This window comes from Onychomys torridus, chromosome 2 (genome assembly GCF_903995425.1).
Source record: "Onychomys torridus chromosome 2, mOncTor1.1, whole genome shotgun sequence".
NCBI classification, from domain to species: domain Eukaryota; kingdom Metazoa; phylum Chordata; class Mammalia; order Rodentia; family Cricetidae; genus Onychomys; species Onychomys torridus.
Window position 1 is genome coordinate 36,783,659 of NC_050444.1, and position 11,241 is coordinate 36,794,899.

General features: G+C 41.5%; 1 protein-coding gene across 1 annotated transcript in view; it reads right to left on the reverse strand.

Annotated features, from left to right (window-relative positions):
- The window catches only part of Sulf1 (sulfatase 1), a 173,080-nt gene extending 172,587 nt beyond the window's left edge, over positions 1-493 (reverse strand). The window contains exon 1 of the mRNA XM_036177976.1: positions 251-493. The gene's annotated coding sequence lies outside the window, so the exon portion shown is untranslated. The remainder of the gene's footprint in view (positions 1-250) is intronic.
- Between the last annotated feature and the right edge of the window lie 10,748 nt (positions 494-11,241).

Consider the following 11,241-nt stretch of genomic DNA (forward strand, 5'->3'; position numbering starts at 1 on the left):
ATCTGTCAGCCGTACAATAGCGGCATTGATGGAACGGGCGAGCACCGGCTTTGACAAGTGTGCTGGGTTAGCATTACATTCCAAACTACGGCGAGAGAGAGGGAGAGAGGGAGGAAGAGAGAGAGGGAGAGAGGGAGAGAGGGAGAGAGGGAGAGAGGGAGAGAGGGAGAGAGGGAGAGAGGGAGAGAGGGAGAGAGAGAGAGAGAGAGAGAGAGAGAGAGAGAGAGAGATTTGATGTCTTCTACTTTACCTGGAAATACTGCTTTTCTTGTGACCGCTGCAAATGAATTCCTTCTCTTCTTCCCCAAAGCCAAGTACTTGGATTTGCCTGCAACTCTCACTTGGAGAAGACCACACAGCTCCAGCAGGGCAGCCTTCCTTCTCTTAATCCCCACTCGAATGTGATGACACACACTAACCCCAACCATCTGTTGAAACACGTCCTCAAGCACTCAGCACAGTGCTGTGTCAAGACAGGCTGCCCAATCCAATTGCTGGGGCTGAGCGTCTCTTACGGATTGGAGGTTGAGGGCTGGGCAGGGACTGGAGGTCTGAGAACTCCCCAGTCAAAGTAACCTGAGATTTTCGGAGAGAAAGGACTGCCACAAAAAGGAGGAGTGGGAGGTGCGGCAGGGAAGGTAGAGCGAATGGATTATTCTGGTGGCCAGTTGTGCGTTACTTTTCACAAGTCTCTGAGTCTCTGTGCTCCTGGGGGGATGGGGGTGGGGTGGAGGGGGACTCTCGGTGGGATGCCCAGGAACACTAAAAATCTTTTACAGCCCATCTATTGAGGGCAATCTCCTCAGCAAGCCGCTCCCCCCCTCCCCATCACCCCACGGGAGATAAAAGATTCGTCTTGTCGTGCTGATAAAGTGTTAAATGTGGGAGTAGTTTGCACTGAAATGTGACATCTACATTTTGAAATCTAAACTCCTACCTCCTTTTGATTCGGGGGCGGCAGCCTCCAACATTCTTGGAAGGGCTAAAGAGGGGGGGTGCGGTGGGGATGCGAGAGGGAGGTGTCTCAGCTTTGAGTTGAAACTTCTCCTTTCTCACTGGACTCTTGTCTTCTGTGCTAAACCAGAGTCAATGAAAGCCATTGCGTTTCTACTCCTGTAAACAGCACACACTTTCCTAGATAAAGGTGGCTTTTAATCACTTCCCACATTCACAGACTTCGCTGGATTGCAGCTCTTGGTGCTAGAAGGCTACACTCTGCCAGCGATTATTATTTTTATTGGTTTCTAGTTAATTGCGCTTATAAACATCCATGTAGCTCAAGCATCTTATTAACAATTTTGCTTTGAAATGTTTTCAATTTGGGATTGTTTTAATACGTTCTTCTTAGCTGTTTTTTTTTTTAAAGATTATCTGAACTGTTTTTGTAAAAGTAATTACATTGATAACCTGAGTTAGAAAAGGGTTACATTTGTTACGTATACGTATTGAGAAATAAATTCATTCCTTAAAAAAATCTTATCCTTTCAAAAATTCCATCAGACATCTAAGGAATTTGGATAATCTTAAAGAGTAAAGAGGAATTTTAAATACCATCCACTTCCTAACGGTGCCTGTTGGAAGCTAACATTTAAATATTACACTTTTTGAGGTTTTGAAGATGATCACTTATGGGAGTGAGAAAGGGGTTTAAACTTTCCCAAACTCTTAAAATCCAGCTTCCAAATAAGCAGCTAGTACTTGGCATACCAATATCAAAAAAAGAATTCTTTCAATAGCAAGCGACATGGATCAGACTGGCTTTTTTGTTTTGAGTGTTTGTGGGATATTATATTAAGCTGCTCACAGTTACTTCTGATACAAGTTTCTGAAGCACAGATCAGGGGAGTGTTACTGTCACAGAGTCATGTCTTTCCCTACTGCGTTGCCAGGAGAAAGGAGGGGAAGGGAGAATAAGAGGTGGGAGTCCTGATTTAATTTGCTTATTATCTTCCCAGAAGTGATTATAAGGTGCTTTACAGTATATCACAAATTCACTAAACTACTGACTCCCACGCACCCCTATCCAGTCGCATAACCAACACAGACATTGTCAACAATGCCATTGGCAGGACAGGCCTAACACTTCCCTGGGGCACCATAAAATTTTAATAGTGCCAATTACTGTAGGGCAATTTTATTCCCTCTTGTTTTTGGAGGAGGGGGTAATAGTTAATCCAGCCAGACCTCAGGCTGGAAATCTGGACTGCCTCAACTGCGTATATGTGGAAGACCCCGGAGACATTATTAAGCCAGTTTGTAATCTCTTAAACTGTAAATTGAGTTACAAAAGTAAAACTTAAGAAACTGTAAAGGTGTTAAATCAATGTTTCATCCACCCTGAGCTTGTAACCCCCCTTCTATGCGACGTTTCCCAAGTGGCCCTGTCTCTGACTTACATTATTGTTTGAAATGCTTTTTTAATGCAAACATTTCATTCTGTTCTCCACTGTAGACCTTTTCATTACATCTCAGTCATTACTTCTCTTTTATTGATCATGCCAGCTATTCATCCTTTTTAATACTTGTTTTAAAATAAAAAGTACAAGGGTACCAGAGAGCCTGGCCCTTGCTTGTTCTGTGTTCTTCGAAGTGGCTGGGTGTGCTACCTTTCAGGTGGATTGTAAATGGAGTCTACAATGACACATTTTTCCTTGTTCTAAAATGCTTTTGTTAGGGAAAATGAATGCAAACCCAAACCTGAAGCTGGTGCTGGATGCTAGGGTACCCGCTCCCATTATCCGTGAAGCTTGCCTCCCTGGGCGGTGGAGTGTCAGTTTTAGAAGTTAAGAATTTTCCATTACTTCCCCTGCTTTCTCCTTGCCATCTGCAAACAGTTTATTTTTTTAGGAAAAAAAAAAGTGAATTTGATTCTGTCTTGAAAGATCTAAACTCAAAATACATTGCATTTTAAAAGGTGAGATCCAGTATTTTAAAGTCAGCAGCAACAGGAGGAAGCTCTGTGCAGAATGAATCGCTTCATTCTAGAAACTGAGGCAGGACACTCCTAAAATGAAAGATTAATAGGTAACAGTGATATTGAAGAATGGCCCTTCCTATTCTGTTCCCACAGTTAAAATGTCCCTTTACTTATTAGCTCCAATTAGTTTCCATGGTAACCGACCAGCCCTTGTAAACCCCGGCACTCAGAGCTTCACTCATCTTTGTCTGGACTGGGCTCTCCACCCTTCTTCCTCCACAGATGGTAGTTTAGCTGAGTGTGTATCTATAGCCGTATCTCTCGCACACACAGAACTGCCCACACTCACTTTTTCGATAGCACAATGGTGGCCAAGGGAGAAGGGAAGTGGCGTTTAATCCCCCAGCTCCAGCGAATGCATCTGCTGCTGCATTAATGTTTGCCTCTTTTGGTTATTGTTTCTTCCAGTCTTGTTCTATTATCAGCTGTTTGCTGCTCATAATTTCTTTTCAGGGAAACCAATACAGTAGAATAAAAACCTCATTAAGCAGAAACACCTATCAGCCCCTGAGAAAGCCCTAAACTACCTTTTTTGTTGAAAGAACCATTAAAGAGAAAAAGAAAAAAAAAAACAAAAAACACTTGCTTGAGAAAAAGAGAACAAAGCCAACATCAAGGTTTACCAAGGGGGAGGGCCTGGGGAGGAGGCTGATAGGAAGAATTAGTGCAGTCACAGCATCGCGTGTCTTTTTCCCCTGATGATGCCAGTTGGCTAAAGAAACCAGTCCAGTAATCAGGGAGGCCGAGAAAGCTGGCCTGGCTGCAGAGGGAGATCAGAACTGCACAGCAGCTCAGCTCTGAGTCACAGTGCTGCAGGTGGGCCATGCGGCTGGAGTCTGAAAAATCGGGTTGTGTGACCAGGGAGGCATCAGACAGGGAGAAAGAAAGGACTTTTCAAAAATGCTCTGACTGTGAGAGCTCAGCAAGGCAGGGATATTCCTAATTTATGCTCCCTTGACTTCTCTGAACCCATCTCAGTTTTTTAAAAAAAAGTTTAACTTTATTTTAAGGGGCCTGGAGAGATAGCTCAGCAATTAAAAGCACTTTGTTGCTCTTGCAGAAGTCCTGAGTTCAATTCCTATCATCCACATAGTGGCTTTCAAGTGCCTGAAACTCCAGTTTCAGGGGATCTGATGCCCCCTTCTGGCTTCCACCAGCACCAGACACACATATGGTGTGCTTACATACATACAGACAAATCACTCACAGACACAAAATAAAAATGAATGCATCTTTAAAAAGATCCAGTATTTTATTCATTCCTGAGAGTGTGGCTGTCAGAGGGCAACTGTGTAGAGTAGATTCTGTCCTTCCATCTCTAGGGATCAGACTTGGGTCATCAGCATACGCAGCAAGTGCCTTGCTAGCTTCAATTTTAATCCAGTACTTTTCCAAGGTGAGTTGCCCCTTTGATTAGAGAAACTGTTTAGCAGCCAGGCTTTTGTGTAGGTCATCTTTAATAATTGTAAAGATCAGAATGGAAGCACTGTACTTCTCCCTATCCCTCCGCTTCTGTGGCCACCACTTTTCTGACACTGGTTTTGACACGGAAGAATATTGGGAATATGGCTTGGGGAGATGTCTTAGTGGGTTAGATACTTGGTAGGCAAGCATGAGAACCTGCTGTGGTGGTTTGAATGAAATGGCCCCCATAAACTCATATGTTTGACTATCTGGTCCCTATTTGATTGAGCTGTTTGGGAAGGATTAGGAGGTGTGGCCTTGTTGGAGGAGGTGTGGCCTTGTTGGAGGAGGTGTGGCCTTGTTGGAGGTGGTGTATATCTAGGGGAGGTCTTTGAGGTTTTTAAAAGACTCATGCCATTCTTAGTGTCTCTTTCTGCCTCCTACTCAGGATCAAGACAAAGGCTCTCAGCTGTCCCTACTATGCCTTTGCTCTGCCATCGTGGCTCTGACTCTCTGAAACCCTAAGCCACAAATTAAAGCCATTTTTTTTATAAGTTGCTTTGTCATCTTTTTGTAAGTTTTTTCATCGTTTAATTTTTATTTTTAAGTTATTAAGTAACACATCAGCATAAACATTACTGATGTATAATATAAACATTTTAAGTACAAGACATAAGTACAGTTAAAAATGATTGTATTCCCCAATGATCACATAAATACCACTTTATCCTAAGGAAATCTCTATTAAAATACTGTTATTTGTTTTCCATGGCACTTTTCTATGCATTTGTATCCATATGCAGAGTTACTGTGTGTTTTTCATGAAAGTGCTGGAAATTACAAGTTGCTTTGCAACTTAGTTTTTCTTGTGTGTTAATTAATATGTCTTGGAAAATTGTTCACCTCAATACATGTACAATTACTGTATATTTTTAATTGTTTATAAGTTTTATAACCCATCTTTTTTTAAGTTGTCATGGTGTTATATTATAGTCATTGAAAAGTAACTAAGACACTTGGGTTTGATTCTCCAGAACCCACACAAAAATAGCTGGACCCAGTAGCAAATGCTTGTAATCCCAGCACTGGGGAAAGACTGCAGGGGGATCCCTGGGACTCACTGATGAATAATTCTAGCAAAATTGGTGAGCTCCTGCTTCAGCAAGAGGCCTGACTCCAAAGATAAGGTGGAAAGCAACTGGGGAATACACCCAGTGTCAGTTTCTGGTCTCTATATGCACAGGCAAACACATGAAGAACGAGGAGGAAAACGCCCCCAAATCTGATGTAGTCGGTCTCTCCTCTCCTCTCCTCCTTCTCTTCTACCCTCTGCCCCTTCTTATCATTCTGGGCATCAAACCCAGGTCTCAATATTCTGGGAAAGTGGTCCAACACTGAGATAGACCCCCAAATATTACATCTGGGGACTGGGACAAGGTAAGTGTCTGGACAACATACAAATTCCAAGGCAGTCTGGTCTCTATAGTGAAGTCCTGTCTCAAAATAAAAATAAAACTGTCTAAGGTTGGCTTCTGAAATCAGAAATAGAAAAACAGTGCTGAGCACCAGTGCATCTGCTAAAACATGGATACCTGAGATATTCCTTATACTGCTGAGCTCTTTCCTTCTCAAAATTTGTGTGTCCAGCAAATGGCAAAAGCCATGAAAAGTCCTCCATGCTACACATATAAAGAAACATGTGTAACAAGTAGACCATTGCCAATCATATCCTAATGTGTCCACAGATGTACTGTAAGTCTTGTAATTCGCACAGCCTACAGTTCTAAATCAAGCAAGACTGCACAGCCTCTGGCATTTTATTATTCTCATTCCACTAAAGTTTACTGCCTTTTCCACATTAAACTATGTCCTTCTTAAAAAGAGAGAGAAAGTGATTGCTTGCCACATGAATTTATATTCAACTGGACTCAGATTCACAGTGGCGGTATGATTTACTCTGTGGGAGATCACCCTCAAGCCAGTGGGAGCTGTCATATCAAACAGTGAGGGTTTTGTTTTTGAAGATGCACTTGTTCTTATGGGCATTTATTTATTTTTGCCTGCATGTATGCCTCTGCAAGAGTGGCAGATCCTCTGAAACTGGAATTATGGACAGTTGTGAGCTGCCATGTGTGTGCTGGGAACTGAACTTGGGTCCTCTGGAAGAGCAGCTGGTGCTCTTAACCACTGAGCCATCTCTCCAGCCCCTTGTTTTTGTTTAAGACACGGTCTTTCTATGTAGTCTTGGCTGGTTTAGAACTTGATATGTAGATCAGACTGTCCTCGAACTCATAGACCTACTTGCTTCTGCTGGGATTCAAGGCATATACTACTGCCTGGTTACAGAGAAATTTTTATGCATGAATCAAATCTTCTCTAGCAAGCACAGCTTAAAGCAGACTGAAAAGTGTTTATAGATGAACTTTAAATTGTCTGAGGAGGATGAGATGGGGTGCTGGATGACTTAGGAAAGAATGACCCACACATGGGATAATTTAACACAAAACGTTGGATTCCATATAATTATGGCAACACAATCCTAAATGTCTCAGAAATAAATTCTAAATCCATATTTGTAGAAAGCAAATTGGGGCACTGGGCTTTAGTCCCCATTGAAGCAGAGAATTCAATGTGTGAAAGGTAATAATGGGGTTTCAGCAACAGGATCTTGAGGTTTGATTAGATAGACTTGCAGTAGGGTTGTGGGTAATTGGGATAGAATAAACCCTAAGTCTGGATAGTCAAGCTGTAATCTTTGCTTTGTAATATATATTTCCCAGTCAATGTTAGTGAAGTGAATGAAAGTAGAAAATGGGGGCCATGGATTTGACTCAGTGTTGAGCATTGCCCAGCACATGTGAGTTGCCAGATTCCATTCTACTAAGTGGGGTCGGAAGGAACCTAGATGTAGCCATGGGCATTACACAATGTCTAGAATACAGTAGGAGATTATTTTGTTTTTTGCTTTGGAAGAAATAGTAGATAAAACCGTAACTCAGGATGGTGTAAGGGTAACATCTGAGCCATGGGCAGAACACTAATAAGCTCCAAGGATTAATCTATTAATTGATCTATTTTTCTCTAAAAAACAATGTACATTTTTCTTTGGAGACAAAATCCAGAGCTGCAAACATTCTCTTAGAATGATTATGTTTTATTCTGGCTGTATTACATGATTAAAAGAGCCGCTGTGAATTCAGATGCACAAAATATTTTCAGTTATATGTATTTCTTCTGTAAACTATCAGAGTGGTTGAAATGTGTGGAGATTGTTAGGTTGGTAAAGACAAGAGAGCTTTGTTTCATCATTACTGGACAAAGTGTTATTTCTTATGGCCAAGCTTTACTGTGAAAAAAAAAATGGGACAGAGCCCAAGAGACCTCATCTTCTTGTCTACTTTCTTGTACCCTTTTCATATATGGGACTAGAGATTTGGGGATATATCTGGGAGGTAAATGCTACATAGGTAGGTTTTGAAGCAATAGGTGTCAGACCCTGAACTGTAACTTTTCATTCTCTGGGTCATATGGCAGCTTGAATGTAGGGCAAGAATGTATGCCCCAGTTTCTTGCTTAGTGGCTAGGAAATTAACAAAGATTTGCAGCTTTTCACCCAGTACCACATTTTAAAAAGTAAAGAGTTCACAGCTTTTCAGACACTTGCCTGAAACTTTTAAAATATGAAGCTCAGCTTCATATGAATAGAAGAACAAGAAATGATGTGTCAACCACTAAGCATGCAGACACACAGCCGAAGGGAACAGAGAACTGGGCATGGGAGGCAGAGAGAATTAAACTGGACGCTTGTGACCCTGACACATGGGAAATGGAGGCAGGAGGATCTGGAAGTTGAGATTGGAGCAGGACATGTTCTTTTCATAGGTATCCAAACCAATCCATTTTCAAATTGTAACAGGTTGGGGAACAGATACTTCTTTGTCCTTTGTATCTCTTCTTTTCAAACTCAGCACAGGTGTTGGCCTGGTAAGTCACTTCATATGTGGTGAGAGAGAGATAGGTGGAGGGAGGGAGAGAGGGAGAGAGGAAAGGAGGGAGGAAAGAGGGAGGGAGGAAGGATGGGGGAGGGAGTTTTGAGAGAGTTTGAGGCAGCATCTCCTGTAGCCCTCCAGTCTTTATGTACCGGAGGGTAACCTTGAACTCCTTATCCTCCTGCCTCTACCTCTCAGGTGCTAGGATGGCAGGAATGTGCTACTACTGGGCTAAAATGGTAGCTTTGCGCCTTTCCTGGATCTTGCTTTGTAGCCCAGGCTGGCCTCAAACTCACAGAGATCCACCTGGCTCTGCCTCCCAAGTGCAGGGATAAAAGGCGTGCACCACCACCGCCCGGCCAAGTCTTTATTCTTGTAGAGCATTTGGTTATAGCACAGGTAGACACCACTTCTAGAACAACAGCGCAGCCCCATTTGCCTGAGATTAAGTAGCTTTGGAAATCACTCCAGAGGACACTGAGCTGTGCGGACACTCTTCCAAAGCAGAAATGGTTCTTTGACATACTCTACTCTCTCACTTCAAGAGTGGAAATCTGGGAGCTGGCACTTCTGGTTCAGAGGTAGAGGGTTTGCCTACTGTGTATGAAGGCTATGGCAATGAAGACCTGGAATCCCAACACTTGGGAGGTGGAGGCAGGAGGATCAAAATTCAAAGTTATCTTCTGCCACAGAGCAAGTTGAAGAGCAGCTTTGGCTCCAGCAGACCCTGTTTAAAAATGAAAACTTAAAGAATACATATGAAAGGAAAATAATATGTATGTTGCACTCACCAGTGTTGGGAAGTAAGCACTCCAGAAGTCTGTGAGAAACAGATGGAAAACAGCTGCCCACACAAACTCGCTGTTATGACAGTCTTCACCAAGAAGCCAAGCTTACAGATGGGAAAAATTGCCCTTGACCATGAATATTTAGTGGTTCTGAATTTTCTTTATTGTTGTTATGTTTTTAGTCATTCTTTTAAGCAAGCAACAATGTTGGGTTGTTTTGTGGATCCTATGTGAACTCCACAGGCTAAATAAAAACTTAGATTTTCTTAGATTCTTTTGAAAAGATATTCAACAAATCACTGTTATTGACTTACCCATATGAAAGTCATCCTTAGTCATTCACAATAGGCCATGCAAGAAGAAAAAACAACCCTGTAAAATAATAGAAAATGGATTATTTTCCTCTTGATAGTTATACAATGTAGTTTGCTTATTATTTTGACAACCACAACTTCTTTCCCATAGGCTAAGTTCCCTGGTGAATCTGCAGAAAGGACAGTCATGATATTTTTGCATTTAAAGGCATAATTGTCAAGTATTTTCCAACAAATCTCTCTTAAAAAATTAGGACACTATTACACTGGCGTTAACTCTTTCTTATGCTAAGCAGTTCTCTCTGGTGTAACTTAACAAAAGGTTTGATGTCAAGTAAATATGTCAGCAGCTAACGCTGAAGTAGCTTTTTTGCTTTGAACCAATACAGATTTCTAATTAATGGTTTAATTACTTCTAATACCATCCATTACAGTGTTAAAGCCAAAGCTCCAAAGATAATACACATGCAAGGTTCATTACCTTGGCTCTTCTTTATTTTGAAAACAAAATTGGTTATCACAATCTTTCTCCAAAAAGACTTTTGGGGATTTTATTATTTTTTTAATTCTTTCAATTTTCTCCTGTTAAGGAGAGCCCTGCAAAAGCTGACATATTTGAATAAGTTCTAAAGATAACTTCTTTGGCTTTAGCCACACACCCCCGCCCCAATCAATCACAAAATAGGAGAGTTTGTTTTTTCCAAGTTTTTAATATACTAAAATAACTAATAATTTTGGAACTCAAGGCTTTTGGATGATATTTTAAGCATCACAAAACAGTGATGAGGAAGGTCCTAATTTTAGCTCTAGTTTACAGACAAGAGGAGAGAATTGAGGTTTAGAAATACTAAGAGCTATGGACAAATTGAAACATCTAGTAAGAAGGAGGGTCTAACATGAATTCCTACTTCCAGAATTGACATCACTAATGAATGTGTCCTTTGTTCAACACTTTGCATCCTATTTGTGAGAATTTTAAGGGGTAGGGCCATTCATCTGAAGACTTCTTTACCTTCCTGTGGCCTACCTGCCCATATGTTACATAGAAATGTTTTCTGTAATTGTAGAAATAATTTCCTGTTTTTGCACTGAAACGAGACTCAGATGAATCCTCAAGCAATGGCCTGTGGTAGGCAGAGCCCTGTGGATTCCATGCCAGCCTGGTGTATGGAGTGAATTACAAGCCAGCCAAGGCTGTATAGCAAGACCCTGTCTCAAAAAACCAGCCAATAAAATAAAACAACAACAACAGTATCAACACCACCAACAAAACCAAAAAATAAAAAAGAAAGGAGAGAGAAAGAAAGAAAGAAAGAAAGGGAAAGAAATGGTCCCTAGGATGATCTGTGTCTTGCATTCAGGAGAAGGGGTTGCATTCCCTTATCAGCCAACAGGAACATTCAATGGCAGGGAAACCAGCATGTCTGTCTATTCACACCTACAGCTGTCTCTGCAGCAACCCGGGAGCCTTTCGTCTCTCCCAGCCTCTACGTCTTCTGTGGGGCCTAATAGCCACATGCATTTGATTTTTAAAAAATAAGGTAAATATCCCCGTGGCAGTCATTAAGTAGCATTCCTAATCAGTCATTTCCAACTCCCTTAATTGGCCCCAGGGGAATTTAAATTGGCATGTCTTATTTTCTCAGGACAACACCAAGCATGCTTTCCTGATGCTTCATTTGAACCAGAAGTGAGTTCTAATAGCCAAAAGATGTCTGATAACAGTTTAAACCACTGAGAACTCAATTATGGGATTAGGAATTAGATTT